The sequence below is a fragment of the Lygodium microphyllum genome, chromosome 24, assembly GCF_053477565.2.
Source record: "Lygodium microphyllum isolate KBCC chromosome 24, Lygodium_microphyllum_v1.1.10, whole genome shotgun sequence".
Classification (NCBI taxonomy): domain Eukaryota; kingdom Viridiplantae; phylum Streptophyta; class Polypodiopsida; order Schizaeales; family Lygodiaceae; genus Lygodium; species Lygodium microphyllum.
Window position 1 is genome coordinate 108,750,400 of NC_141158.1, and position 15,861 is coordinate 108,766,260.

At 38.8% G+C, this 15,861-nt stretch overlaps 1 long non-coding RNA gene across 1 annotated transcript in view; it reads right to left on the minus strand.

The window, feature by feature from the left end:
- Nucleotides 1-217: 217 nt before the first annotated feature.
- LOC148015506 (uncharacterized) overlaps nt 218-15,861 on the minus strand; it is a 45,969-nt gene continuing 30,325 nt past the window's right edge. Inside the window, exon 3 of the long non-coding RNA XR_015688467.1 lies at nt 218-406. This is a non-coding gene — a long non-coding RNA (uncharacterized LOC148015506). The remainder of the gene's footprint in view (nt 407-15,861) is intronic.

Consider the following 15,861-nt stretch of genomic DNA (forward strand, 5'->3'; position numbering starts at 1 on the left):
TCATGTCAAACTGCCCATGTTAATGTGCAGCCCGTCAGATCTATCCCTGTCACAAGCACAGCCCATCATCCAAAGATGAGCTTAAAATTAAAACTTTCAATTAAACTTTAATTAGTTAAGTTCACACATTGGCTTCTAAGGGGCAGTTTGCATGCAATTTACAGATTTTCAACTTGAAGCAAAATTTCTATAAATTTCTTTATCAAATGTTGGGGCTTTTCATGTTTGAGCCCGTAGCCATCAAACTGGAACTTCCATCAACATATTCAAGACCAGCCGAGTGCTCCCTTCAACATTAGTCAAAAAATGGCCCACCAAGCGTCTAGTGTTTGGCGATGCTGTTGTAAGTGGTCAACATGGGTTGCATCGTCCTAGAGCTCATCAACATCGAGGGGGGATTTTAATCCTGTTAAAACTCAAAAAAAAAAAAATTGTAATAACAAGTTAAAATTTAAAAAGTAATTTAAAAAATAGTAAAATTTTATATGATTGGAATTAGACAATGGCCATGCTCATGCATGTGTTATGACCTTTCTGACATAAAAATGTTAAATAATTGTGTGGGGTCCTCTACCTGGATTTTTATCCAAAACAAGTTGTATTCCTTTCCTTTTCTTCTGATTCACAAGGAGCTATATTTCAGGGGGAATTGTAACCACTTCCTATGCGACCTCTGAATTCTCGAAAGCTATACCCATGTATTTGGCCTTTGGTCATGTGCCCAATGCCTCTGAGCCATGCTTGCTTTTGATTAGCCTGACTCATATACATGCACCTTTGAACCATGTCTTACCTTGGGTCCTTGAGCTTCTCACAGTGCACCATGTCATGAAAATCCCCATGTTGCACCTCTCTCTTTTATGTATCTCCTTTTTCAGCATTATTTCATTAGATTATCCACCGCCTCTTCCTTCTCTTTTCCTTTTTTGTATGTTTTGTGTCACGGGTTCAATCACCCATGACCCAAAGGGAGGTTTGTTAGCTTTATTTATCCTCGTGTTGTGTGTAGAAGTGTGTGTTTAGATGTGAACACCTTTTACACCACTTAGCATTAAATAAGGGTCAAGGTAGCTACATAGCTTTACGTATATATTCAAGCCCTATCACATGTACTTGTATCTCACTTATCATTATCAATCTTTCGGTTTGTGTGTACTTGCAAGAGTTCACACATACCCCCCCCCCATCAATGGAGTTTCATCTGTCATAGCCTGTTGGACAGATGCGAGCTCCATACGCAATGAAGGGGACACTTTGGCAATTTGGCCAAAGGTGGGGAATCCATGGTCACATGCTCAAAGGCATTGATGATAGGATGGTCATGTATACTACTCAAGAGGCATTGTGGATAGACATAGAGAGTTGCGTGATTCTTCTCTATATTTAGGGGTTAGTATGATCATCATTGACATTAAGTTTTCTTGGAGGCACCATGGTGGTGGGATGGCCACTCATTGCTTGGGGTATCCATGGTTCTATTTGAGTGCCATTGTTATATGTACTATGATGAGTCATTTTCATTGTATATTGATAATTGTATAGTACCAGATCACCATGATTTGAAAGAGGGTATTGGTAGATTAGCCCACTCACTGAGTTTATGTTCCAATATAGATCCATATATCTTGGCCAAGGTATGGCCGATCATGATAATCTTGTAGTTGCTAGGGATCAAAGGATCACCACTCTTAAAGAGTGGAATAGTATTGTTTGACCAGCTCGTAGGAAAGCCCTCTCATACAACTCTATTGAACATATTGCTAGTATAGGTGTTAGTACGTCATAAGCATATGAGAAATGTTATGCCACTAGCCCATCCTCATCCTATGCCCTCCCATTTTTTAATCTATAAATTGTATGCCTGACCAATTTTCAGGTGAAGAAAGACCACCTTGTTGGCCTATAGGCATGTGTGGGCTGCATAGGTGGCTGTCCTGGCACATCATTTAGCTGTCTTCCATAGTTAAGCCAAGCATCTGCTGATGTAATCTATATGGGGGGCTGTTTTTCATGAAACATCTTCCATGCATTCTTGCTATCATGTCCCAAAAAGAACTGATATATATCTACTTGTGCTTTCGCCAAGTAGTGTTGCTTCTTCTTTTGCAAAAGGTGTTTGAAGAATATCCTTGCTTGACGATGTGTCCGAGTGCCTAGCTCCACTTCTCTCTGTAAGCACGAGCCTGAGTGACTCTACACTCATCATGAAACCAGCTATTTTGGGGAGCAGTAGAGAGTGTAGGTCAGGCAAGGTGTGTGGAAATGCATACATGGTTGATCTATGTATGGCTTCTGCTAAGTCCCTTATACATTCCTCTAATAATCTGCTCAAAGTGATTTTTGGGATGTTTAGAGAGGTGTGGTGTTCCATGTTTCATGTCCACAAGAGAGCACAAAAGTCAAGATAGCATGATTTGTTGCTATGCCAATTGGTCTTTTAGATACCTTAATGTTTTGGATGTCTAGTATCAATGCCGGTGAGCCTATCAAGAAATCCACAATACTTGCCCCTCCTTTGTGATTTCAACATCTCTAAGTGTCAGATCCTGACCATTGTGGTAGACCGTTAAAGATGGCTAGTCTATGTGCACTTCCCAAAGCCAATAGATGTGTCCCATAGGTACTCACGTCTTTATCCTAGGCTCTCCTATATAGGCCTATATCATCTATATCAATCTCTTTGAACATGGCATTATCATGGATATAAAGGTCAAATTGTCCATCTCCAATGCATGCATTGAAATCTCCCACTAATAATATGTTCCCAACGGTAGCATATCTCATAATATCCTCATAGAGTACATCAAAGGGAGACCCATCTCCTGTGGCATAGGTTGAGCTTGTAAGAGGAAAGTAGCATATTGCAATGAATATATTCGATAGTCTTCTTGCATGTATCCTAATCCATAAGTATTGTGCATCATTATCTCTCTTCATTACCTGCACCATCCTTTTCAGGTTTTCCTAGTATAGTATGGCTACACCTCTTGAATCCCTAGTGCTTCCCGGTTTTCTAGCTGGTAGACAAAATGCACTTTTCCACATGTAGCCCTACACCTCTGGTAATTGGCTACCTTTACATTGGTGTGTTTTTGTGTACATGGCTATGTCTACATTTCGGAAGCTATCTTCAAAGTAACCAAGCGTGGGGCTTCATCAGATTTCCATACTGACATCCTAAGTGCCTTATAGGCCTTATACTGTCATGTGGTCCTTCTATCAGTGATGATGACCCATCCACCCCTATAAACAACCCATTTTTCCTCTTTGTGGGCTTCCAATACTTAAGGCATGTGTTCTTTGCAATGTGCTATCTATGTTGGGGTAAGATCCTCATCCAAATAAATCTTCTCACCTTTGAGTACTCTCCTCTTAGAGAGGAAGGCCTTTTTTTTCTCTATGTTCCCAAAGCAAAGGATTTAAGCTTTTGACTTAAGAGTCCTCTTTCCGTACTCTCCCAGCACTAACTATAGGCACATTTGAAGCCCCAATTTTTTTGGCAAGTGTCTTAGCATCTTCCTATGGGCTGCTCTTCTCCTCCCATCCTACTACCCACACATGCAGTACCCTAGCTCGGCTCTTGGCCTCTTCTTCCAAGGTAGCATTCAGTACCTCAGTCTTGTTCACTGATGTTCCTTTATTCTTTTTTTCTACCTCAATTGGCCTCTTCTATCTGCTTATGTGTTTTCTTTGCAACTTCTGCCGCCATGAGTGAACCTCCCTTTCACATGCCTTTAGTGCCTCTCTCTTTTTGTAGTTCTTCTTGCACATTTATTTCTTTTTTCTTAAATGTGTTCAATTCTTTCCTCAATTCCAAGATTTCAGATTTGCAAGCCACATCTCTACTTAAGCAATCCATTAAATCAATCACTAATTGTTGAAACCAACCTAGCAAGATAATGTCATACATGTGGGAGTGTGTCCACTCTCAAAAGCCTGTGTGAAGAAATCAAATAGGATAATGCTCAAGCTATCAAAGAGCAACAAGAGCTCCAACTTCAATTGGATGAGGGAAAGTCAAGCACATGATGAGTATTTTTGAGCCTCTGCCACTTTTTGCATTTCAGCTTTGAGCATGTGAATTTCAAACAGCATTTGTGCTTGCAATTCATTCTTAATCTTTATCTGTATATCTTGCATTTCTGCCTTCTGGTCTAGCCATTAGTTCAGCCCCAACCTGCTCTCGCATTTCTTTTTCCAACTCCTGTCTCATAATTTGTAGTTTAGAGGAATCATTAGATGAATTTCTTCATACTTCTTTTCATTCATGGTGCGTGAGGCCTCTCCATGCCTCTCAGATCCTGGGGAGAAGGTCCAGTCATCATGGGCCCTATGGCCATACGTCTTGTACTGTGTGTCCTTAGAAGGGGTGTGGAACATTGCTTCCATGGCTGGTTGTGATAGTTCTTAATCAGATTCATCTCCTAAATATTCTTTTTCCATGGCTCGATTTTTACATTTGTCTGCATCATCCATCCCCATTGTTAATTGGATTCACACAGTGTGCAAGGCTACTCAGATTTGATTTTGTACACATCAAATCAGAGCAATGTTTTTGATTTCTGCAATTTTCAGGGTTTTCCTACTCCCCTTACCAAATTATTTCACAAGTCCCCCTTGCCTTCACTGCATTAAATATATTCAGAACTTGTCTCACAATGTCAGACCGCAGAGTATACAGGACTGCATTACTGGCATGACAGTATCCAATGCATAACCATTGTATTCATAGTTTATGTACAAATACTGCATTCACTGTGACATCAGATTTTACACAAAGATGTATGTACTGTTGCATTCATTGAACTAACAGTTTCTACACTGTATCCACAGGTATGTTCCAAGTTTTAGCAGTCAGAAATATGGCATCCCAAGTTGTTTATATATCTGCATTTACTGCATTTTCAAGCAATATCCATAACAGGTCTCCTTTAGTTTAGGCATCCCGTATCGCATCCAGGCATTCAGAGCTCAGAGCATTCATCTCTCAGAGTGTACACAGCATTTGTCTCAGAGTGTACACAGCATTCATCTCTCAGAGTGTACACAGTATTTGTCTCTCACTGCAACATGACCAGTATTGCCTGCAGTCGATCCCGCCAGGTCTAAAAACTTCACATCAGACCAGCATTAACGACACATCATTCCAGCATCGTCAATAAGACCAGCATCATGCCACCACGTCAGACCAGCATTAGCGTTACATCAGACCATTAATATCACTTCCATGCCATGACCAGCATCACATGCCACCTCAGGGCTGTCTATTCCCTGCCCCTAAACTGTCATGACCTTCCCATCACTTCCATGTCACAACATGAGAGAGAGAGAGAGAGAGAGAGAGAGAGAGAGAGAGAGAGAGTAGCACGTCAGACCAGCCCATCACTTCCATGTCAGACCAGCACATCAGACCTGCCCGACACTTCCATGTCACGACCCAAAGAGACAGACAGATAGATAGACAGAGAGAGAGAGAGAGAGAGAGAGAGAGATAGAGAGAGTCATATTAACATCCACGGGAGGTCCACTTTGGGTCATTGCCATATGAGCAAAAGCAAAATAAAAAGAGAAAGCAAAATTTGAGAGCTTAAAGAACTCTTATGACTCATAAGAGTTGCCACTACATTTCAAATGATCCATTAGCGACGAGATATTAAAACTGAAGAATTGTCCCTTTGTCAGGGGCTTTCACAAGGAATTCTCTAATGATAGCTTTCCCTCCTCTGTAAACTGCCCACTTCCCTTCCGTCCTGGCTTCTCTAACTTTGCTAAGTTTTGCTACTCTATTCTTGAGTTATGGTGTCAGTTCATCTGATATCCACACTGATGTCCCCACTAATGACTTGGTCTGCTTCATGACCTTTATCTTCTCTTCCAGATCAAAATACCCAACTCTTGCATGCTTCCCCTTCACTCCAATGAACATTGGATCTCCCAACTCCACAAATGGGACAACCTTTCCCAATTGTTCCTTTGAGTACTGGTGGTAGAGAGAGAGAGAGAGAGAGAGAGAGAGAGAGAGAGAGAGAAAGAGACAGTGGAATAGCAGTCTGAGCGGACCTGCCTGCTGTCCGAGGTGTCTTGCTGCTGCCTGTACAATCTCCTGCCCATCACACTGCTGTCCAACTGGTCCTGGTACCCATGCTGCTGCCCTAGATGCCTGCTCAGTCCTAGTGGAGGTGCCCAAAACTGCTAACAAGGGGAGGAGCTAATGCACCTGTAATAAAATGGGGGTTGCATATGTGGCTGAATGTGTGCAAGACCTTCCTTAATGGGGGTGATTGCATGGTAGTGCTACTTCAAACTGCCTACTGCTGCTCTTTGTCTTTTAAGAGACTTTTTTGTTGTGCTGCTGCTGCTGCTGTGTGTGTGTGTGTGTGTGTGTGTGTGTGACAAAGAGAATGTGTACATATCACGAAAAAAAGAGAGAGAATGTGTGCTTGCATTTTGTAGAATTTGTGTTATGCTGTTTGTGAAGACTAGGAGCTTGGGGGTGTGTCTTGAACAATCTCTGGTTGTGTGTCATGTTCCAAAGGTGCTTGTAAGGTCAAGCTTCTTGGTTTGCTGTGCTTTTGCTTTCATCCCTGCATGAAGATTAGTGCTTGAGCTTGTGGGGTAGTATTACTCTGGTTTATTCTCATATGTCCAGGCTTTCAAAAGGGAGTCTCATATGGATGCATTTATATGTACATGAAAATTGGGGATTTTAACTAACTTGGGCAGTGGCTAGATGTTTTTTCTATGTTGAGTGTGGATGTGTGCAGGTAGTACGATGTTTCCAAATCGAGAGGTTGAACGTGTGGGATGTTAAGGGCTAAATAGATTGTTAAGGGCTTTATTAGTTGGGTTGTAGGTTTATATTTAAAAGATTGTGGTGGAAGTTGTGTATTTGTTATGCTTCAGTACACAAAGATTGTTGTCCTTTCAACTATAATGTTTTCATGCACAGGTTCAGAAAGCTGCTTGTACACGCATGCTTACTTTGAAAGCATGTTGCGCATAATGTTTGGGTTTTCTTTTTGTGACTGCCGCTTTTTTTTTTATAATGTGATATGTATCAATGAAATAATATTTACATCATCCAAAAAAAGGAGACGGCTATAACTAAGTATCAGTTACTGCTCTTTGACACCTTGTAAAGGGCTCTATAGCTAGATGTCCTTCTACCTAAGCCTTTCAAAATGGATAAAACTTCGGATTTACAAAAGGAGACACTTCAAGGTCTATATTTATCAATTCTTCCAAAAGACTTGGGGGTTCTATGAGACCAAATAGCCCTTATCACATTCTGATGTGATGCCTATGCTTCTTGGAGTTGTCCATTACCACCAAATAGAGCAACCTTAGCATCAATTCTATACTGAAGTCCTGCCTTATCCACCCACTCAACTATGGTGTTCTAGACACCTTTAACCTCAATGTAGTCCCAAAAAGGTGCTTGATCGTTTCTTTATTCCTTCTACACATCTCTAGAGCAGAGAAACATTAGAAAACTTGGAGATTCTCTCCTAGGGGGCCATTTATTCATGATTGTCTTTCATTAAACAAGATTCAAGCGTTTGGAGGGTTTACTGGACCAAATCAATCTAACCCACCCCTCCAGGTTCTGAAGTGTGTTCTGGGTGATACCTCTTCCAGTATTCCTGCACCTTCACAATCGATCTAACATTATGAATATTGAAATCCTCTTTTTTACAGCACTCTCAGAGCATTTTCCCCTTCTCGGTTCTAAAGCACCTCATTGGACTGAGTGGAAACATCCTAAAGGAATTTGGCCAGTCCTCCTTTAGCATCACTACCAGTGACAACTAATGCTTCTCTTCATCATTTAGTAGAAACTTCGACTGGCACTCATCAATAGCTAGGAATCACAATTGGGTGGGCTCCCGAATGCCCTTCCATCTTCTCAAACCTTCATCATGCATGCTTTTAGATAGTTTTATCTTGATAGGCACTGTCAACTAGCCATATGGATTGCAACACAGACTTGGGTCACCTTTGCCCTCTTGATGGCCACACCACTCAAGCTCGTTAATGATGGACTTCCAGCTGTGAACTATTGCTTGTAATGCTTCTGAGCCTTGAAATCTAATCATCGGTCCTTTGGAGACAAGTATGTCCTTCTAGTAAGCTTAGTCCACTTGCCTGCTGGTAGCTTAGAGCTGACAATAAACTATCAAGCTATACTTGCTCACGGCTGGGAACTGGACAGCCTGCTCATCATCCTACGAGGAAGGCGTGATGCTTTTTCTTTCAAGGAATCAATGCCCGAGCCCCCTTCCTTTTTGGTTGAGGTGATTATATCCTACGAAATAGAGTGCCATCGTTGCCTCTTCTAATTGTGCCACATAAAAAACCTGAACATCTTTTCTAAGCTCACCCAGCATGTCGCTGAGAAGGCCAGGAATGAGGCAATGAAAACAATGCTAGAAACAAGCATTGAGCCTAGTAGCACCACCTTCCCTCCAAAGGAGTAAGTGCCATTTGCCGAGTTGCTTACCTTAGCCTTCATCCTCTGAAAGAACCATTGGAATTTTTGCAGTTGTGTAAGGCCTAATCCAAGATGACATCCCAAGTACGTGAAAGTCTCCCCTTTCTTAATAAGCCTAAAACTATATCCCTCCAGCCACCCGGGTGGATCATCTAGCACAACATACAGCAACTAAGTCTTGTGCCTGCTAATCAGTGAACCCAAGAGAGTGGAGAATTCCTCAAAAGTTTCCAGTAAGGCATCCACTTGTTGCTTTTTCGTTATGTTGTTAGCCATGTCTAGGGCTCCCTTTAGTTTCAATGGTTCTGAAAGAATTAATTGAAGTATATTTGCTGGTAGTACTTTCATAACTTAGGTTCTGTAATGTAGACTTGTTTGATTGGAATGTTTTGGTGGATAGGTTTGTATGTATTGCACTTATTACTTTCATAACTTTCTATGGTGCAGAAATGTTTGATTGGGATATTTATGTTTGGGTGGGATGTTTTCTGTGCATATGTTTGCTGGTATGTACAAGTGAATGTAAACAAACTATCTAAGATTGATGTGTATGTCTATATCTAAAATTGTATTCATCTGTAAATGCGTGCATGTGTGTAATAATATATGTGTATTTGTTTATGCATGTGCTTGTTATGAAGAGCTACACACATATAAGTTGAGTGGAGTTGTTATTGTATTTTAATAGCTTGAGCATAATGTTGTACTGATCCATAAAATTGTGGGAAGGGTAGTAAAGTTTTTTATTAGACAAGTGGATATAACATGTTTATGAAAAGATGTGCATTTTGTATAAGAATAAAAAAAATGTTTTTTGTTTCATAGAGTTCAAACTTTTTGTTTGGTGGTCCTTTAATCTTTTACATTGTTTGGTGCTGGTCATCTAATCTTTTACATTGTTTTTAAAGGGGAACCCTGCAATTGTATTCCAAAAGAGCAATAATGTAATGCCTCTTTGTTATGTCAGCAGGAAAACCCGATCCTCTAATTTTACAATGTAGATAAATGTGCATTTACACATGTACTAATTTGTGTGCAGGTTTAGCTGGAGGAAAAGCAAAAACTTGACAATGAAAGCTTGCTTAATGTTCTTGTTGTTACAATATAATTTTTTTTGGCTATTTTGGTTGGTTGATTTTACATATATAAGATAAATACATGTAGTATTTTATGTATAGATATGTAACTATATATAATGAGTGTAGCATAACCTATCCATGGATACATGTATTGGTATATTTATGCACCCATCCCATACATGAATACTTCATCCACCACATATACGACTCGGTATTCTTTACATTGTAGCAAAGCATAGATCGCACAATAAAGGTATTTCCAATGATGCAACAAAAGATAGGTAAGCTTACACTCACTCCATCTATGTTTAACAACTTTGCATCTATTGTACTACAAAAATTTGATTAAGTATATCTATACTTAATCCACCACTTATTGCCCTACAAAAATTGGAACATGTGGATTTACTTAGTCCACATATATGACTTGATATTCTTTACATTGTAGCAAAGCATAGATCGCACAATAAAGGTATTTCCAATGATGCAACAAAAGATAGGTAAGCTTATGCTCAACTCCATCTATGTTTAACAACTTTGCAATTATTGTCTTATAAAAATTTGCATCACTTTCCATCCACAATTTTGTGTGTCACTATGTAGTAGGATCTCTTGGTTTAGACACTTGGAAGGGCTTATTACAATCATCGATGCACTCATACACCTCTATGTAGGTTGTAAAAAGTCTTTGCAAGTTAAGATCTATTAGCAAAATCAATAAATGAGAATCTATTTATAAGATAAAAGAACAAGAAATGGATGTATATAATAGTTTAGCGCCTAGTCACATACTCTAGATAGAGAATTCACTAAAATATGACCTCTCTAGAAAAAACATCAATGTAAATTGGGCTCCAAGGTTCTCTCTCTCCAAAGCAAGACAATAGCCAACACATAGTAAGAAAATAAAGTATTTAAGAAAGTTTACTACTAAGTAATATGCACCTTCATCATAAGACAATTATGATAGCTTGTTAGGTTACTATATATATTGAAAAAATTTGCAACATATGATCTTGTTTTTGAAAATGGATCCACTAAGAGAAGTAGATCAATGACAAATATAATCCTCAAGATATCATTGCTAAAAGGAGCAATGTATGCCCTACACACAAGTTGATATTGGAAAAACAATCTGTAAGTAGGTCATCAAAGCATTAGAGATAGGTAAGAGTATTTACCTAATGCAACAATATACTGTTAAATTAGATAATTGGATCTCTCTTTTCTCAAACATGCTCTTGTCCTTGGGAGATATACTTAGATAACCCTTTCTTTGGAATAAGACACATCTTCACTAGCATCTAACTATACATACTGTCCATCCTCCAATAGTTCATTGGAGAAAGTGCCTCAATTTTCTTCTTGTGAATATTTTTCATTGTTTTAAGGACGTATTTGACCTTCTCATCATAAATACTCTTCTTTTTAATTATAGACCTTGTGTACTCATGGATCACATCCTCAACCTTGACCTCCTTTTCTTTCCTTGTCAAATATTGAGGAATGTTAAGGATTTGAAAGGCATTGGCATTAGTAGTGGGAAAGGCTTCAAAAATTTGTTGAGCATGTATCTAGTCCTACTCATGAACTAAAGTCCCTATTTATTAAAGTGATCAAGTGTATATGAGTAGTAGTAATATATGCATCATTCATGAATAAAATCTTAGAGTTCAATACAATGCAATCCAAGCTCTTTAAGAGTTGCTTTAACCCTCGCCATGACAGCATATTGATTGATTTCTATACTGTCTTGCTTTTTTGTCATCCCATATTAGAGATCGATATGATGTGATCAATATAGTGCAATAAGGCAACTCAAAGGTGAGTCGAATCCCCCTTACACATATCACACCTGATTGATATCTCTCTCACCAATGAGGTTAAACTCTTCTGAAACCAATGGTGTTGAGATAATGGGATTACCGAAGCTTCCCATACATTGGATAAAATTAAAGAAGCTATCAAAGGATGATGACAAATCAATAGATTGTGAGGTTTTGCCAAGTTCTAAATCCTTCTCTCGATACTTGTCTCAAGTCGATAGGGCCCACAACCCTTCGAGATTCCCTCATATGTGCCCATATAAACAATGCTAAAACTAACAAGTGGGTAATACTACTTGGGACCTAAGAGGGCTAAGCAAAGTAGTTCTGCTAATTTAGAGAGATTAGACACTTGAGAGCTAACTACACAAATTTTTCTCAAAACCTTAATCCAAATCAAACATCTGGAAGAGGCAATGGAAATAGAAACAACACTAGAGGTTGGGTGTACTCTATGGTAGACTAATTAGAAGAAGAGTATTTACCCAAGGAAAGAAATCAAGGGAGAAACCATTCATGCAGCCATGGAGAACAAGGGATCCAACCGTCCATGTTGTTTCATCCAAATACTAGGAAGAGGCAGTGGAAATAGAAATAATAGTAGAGGTCACGTTGTGAAATAGCAACTAGAGCTTGGGTGAACTCTACAATAGGCCAAGAAGAAGAAGAAAAGAAGAATAATTTCCAAGGGAAAGAAATCAAGTGAGAAACCATTCATGTAGGCATGAGGAACAAGGGAGCCGACCGTCCACGTTTCATCCAGATAACTTGTTGAAACTCAACAAGTAATAGGGCCTTTTGTCCACGTTTCATCCAGATATTAGCAAGTTATATGGTATAAATATATGAATGAATCCACCTGCACAAAAGGCCCTATTACTTGTTGAAACTCAACATAATTCTCTTTGCAAAAAGTCCCATTCAAGATTCAACATGTCTCTAGCATTTGGTAAATGATAAGTTAATATTGTTGTGAATAAGAAGTTAAAGAAGCCTCTCTAAGGGAGTGATTTTTGTAACCTAAGAGAAGCCAAAGGTCTTTAGAGAAGGGGGTTCTCTTTGATTTTTTTGCACATGTTGGAGAGCTTATAGAAGTGGTTGAAGAATCATCTATGAAGCCTCTTTTAAAGTCTCATGTTGCTAGAGGGTCTTTTTCTTTCTCTAAATTCTTCATGACAAGATTCCAACATAGAACTTGTGCCTTCTTGCATGATTAAGGCTACAAAGACCCGTACAAAAGAGGCAAACAACAAAGGTGGATATGATGCGGTTAAGGGGGCTCACAAACAGCCTCACTCCTATTGCATCAACTCTAAGATGACATGATAAAAGAGAGAGAGCACGAAAAGTGGTTAATACAATGTGATTGGGGGGAGGGGGGGAGGGGAGGGGGAAGCAACTCTTGAAAGCCTAGATTGCATTGTATCAAACTCTAAGATCCTAAGAGAGAAGAGCAAGAGAGTACAAAAATCGATAGATAAAGTGCAATGGTATGGTTTGGAGCAGATCACAAAGGGCCTAGACTACATTGTATTTAGCTTTGAGATGGTAGGATAGGATCATTTGAATAATGCATAATATTGAGCAATGTATGTTATCTCCTATAGACACATAATAGTTGAAATTTTCCCCTTTTTTCAATCCCTTCCATTTTGGACACCCTAGACAACCTACCAACAATTTCCTTCATAACCTTGATAAATGCTATCCTAGAAATGAGAAGATGATTAGTTGATCTTTGAGAAACCATATGGACCTCCTTTTCCTTTTAGTAATAGGAAGCTTTGAAGCTACATCAATTGAGAGAGTTGAATGTTCACCACAATTTGAAAGAGGTGAAGCTTCATCCACATTTAAAGGAGATTTAGAGTCACCAACATCTAAAGGAGCCTCAACATCTAGCTTGAAATCTCTTTAATATAAAATTTATGCGGCGTTGTTTCGTCCTAGACATGGAAGTCTAGGAAAAAAATAACAAAGAAAAAAGTGATAATGTGAAGATATGTGTGCAATCATCATGGATTGATTTGCAGCAATGGCTTTGGTAGTCCCAAAGTAATCATCTATGGCTTCAATCCAGGTTTCCATATCTTGTTCAACCTTGGTCCCTTCTCCATTAAATTTCTTAGTGGATTTTTCTTCAGAAGGAATTTCTTATAGTTATTATCCATTCTCAAGCCTTAGCGATTCTGGTTAGTACTACATAGGTCAATACTCTGGTCTCAAAATACAAGAGAGTTTTAATCATGAACTTCATGTAATGGCAATGGTGCACATGTAGGAGATTTCCATTATTTTCAAGACTTTACATGTTGTTGGTAAAGGGGGGTATTTTATCATGGAGTAATTATTTCAGGAATGTCTCCCATGTAAGCGGATACAATCATGGGCTAAGACTTAGGTGACTTAATCATATACCCCACCTTGAAAGGTCATTCTCTCTATGTTAATGGTCACAATGTCATTGGTTGTTTAATTCTTGAATAAGAAACAATGAAGTATCTTTAGTTCCTCCATCCACTTTGAGATTTTCAATGTGGTCTAGATTACTTATGAAGAGGTCACATTACATTCTTTTTGGTCCATGGAGAATATTCTAAAATGCTATTTACCCACTACCCAAATATCATCAGCTAACCGTAAGAATAATAAGGGTTCCCATTATTAGTGCAACAATGGTTTACAAAATCGTCTATCAAGCTCTAAGCCATCTAGGGTATCATCTCATAAGTTTTTTTTCGGTAGAAATGGTTGGAATCTATGTCCTTATAAGTTGGCAACTTCTTTAGGTATGGCAAATAACATATTTCTCTTGTACTTTGGAGTAACCCCAACATTGAGTTTTGAACATAGGGTTTGTAGAGCAATGGCCACATACTTCCTTTGTACTTTTTGGATCAACCCATAATGTCACACACCAATTCATTATCATGATCAAGAAATCAATCCTTGTATGAAGCTTACAAGTAGTACATGCTAACAATCTTTAATCTTTCCATCGAGCAGACTCTCGATAACTCATATTAGAGTTGAAGATTTTGGTGTGTATAGATTCTTATGCATATCCAACTCCACGGTCAAAAGTCAAGCATATACAAATTGCCTAGAGGTGGTAATAAAACATTTGATGGACTAAATCTATTATCCATTAAACGAGTCTTCCTAGTATGAATAATCATCCCAGCCATGGGCCACTTGGCATGTCAAAAGGGAAAGGTCTTTCTCAATCAGGTAGCCTCCTTTTCTCTTATATTCTGTGTATGCACCAAGAAATCAATGGCTATCAATATCAAAAATTCAATTCAAACTTATTTTGTTAACTTCATTTAGTTTCTTTTATTATTTGATTCTCCTATCTTAACCATTACTCCACCACCATGTATGAGGTGCCCCTTCTAAAGCCCAGAGGAGTCCTTTAGCAGTTGACCAAAACTCTTAATCCATATGCAACACCATCTAGTCTCCCTTTGGGACACAAAAAACTTAGTTGGACATGGGAATTTTGAATTGACTTCACAAGGAAAGTGTGGGAGGGTCATCCCTATCAATAGTCCAACACCCACCTAAGAAGGGTTATTTTCTTAAAAGCTTCTACAATGTCATTGCAATTATGGATTTAACTATCACTTCTAGCATCTTGCATCTTGCCTAGGTTGTTGGTGACATTTTGTATATTATCATATTCCAAGGAGTGAAGATCCACATCCTTAACCTTTGTGCTATAATATACTTGTGTTCTCTACCATTTTCAAACCTTTTCATATTGTACTCAAGCATTTTATTCATTATATAGTCCTTTCCATTGTATGTGCCAGTAAAAATTTGATGTGACTTCCAAAGTATAGCATCAAATGGGATATGGAAGGTCTCATCTCAAAGCTCATCTATAAGGTGAAACCCTCATTGTGCATCATTAATGCAATTTTACGACAAATTTTTTTCTTGCAAACCATCCAACTGTAGCCAACTACTCATAAAGGTATTATATTTCCCATAAATACATAGGAGTATGATACCCATTGTGCCTTAACTATAATCTACTAATTATATGTAGAGCCATGCTATAATGAATGTCATCACAATCGTAGTTTTCAAACTTGATAACCAACTCTACCATCATAGACATTACTTTGATCTATTTATTGCTCCTCATGGAAGATGTTTAGACCTTCTATAACTCATTTCCACACTCTATGCCCACAATTTCCTCTTATATGCCTAGGGCAACCAGCTTCAGCCTCCACTTCGTGATCTTTCTCACTCCCCTTCCCCCCATGTGTGTATGTGTGTGTGCGTGCGTGTGTGCGTGCGTGCGTGTGTGTGTGTGTGTGCGTGCGCGCGCACGCGCCATGATTCTTAACTTGGTTTGACTTTAATGGTATCAACTTTGGCTTCCCTTAATACCCACCCTCTAGAAACACTAAAAACTTCTTAATTTATACAAGCCTTCTTTGGTACTTTTTCT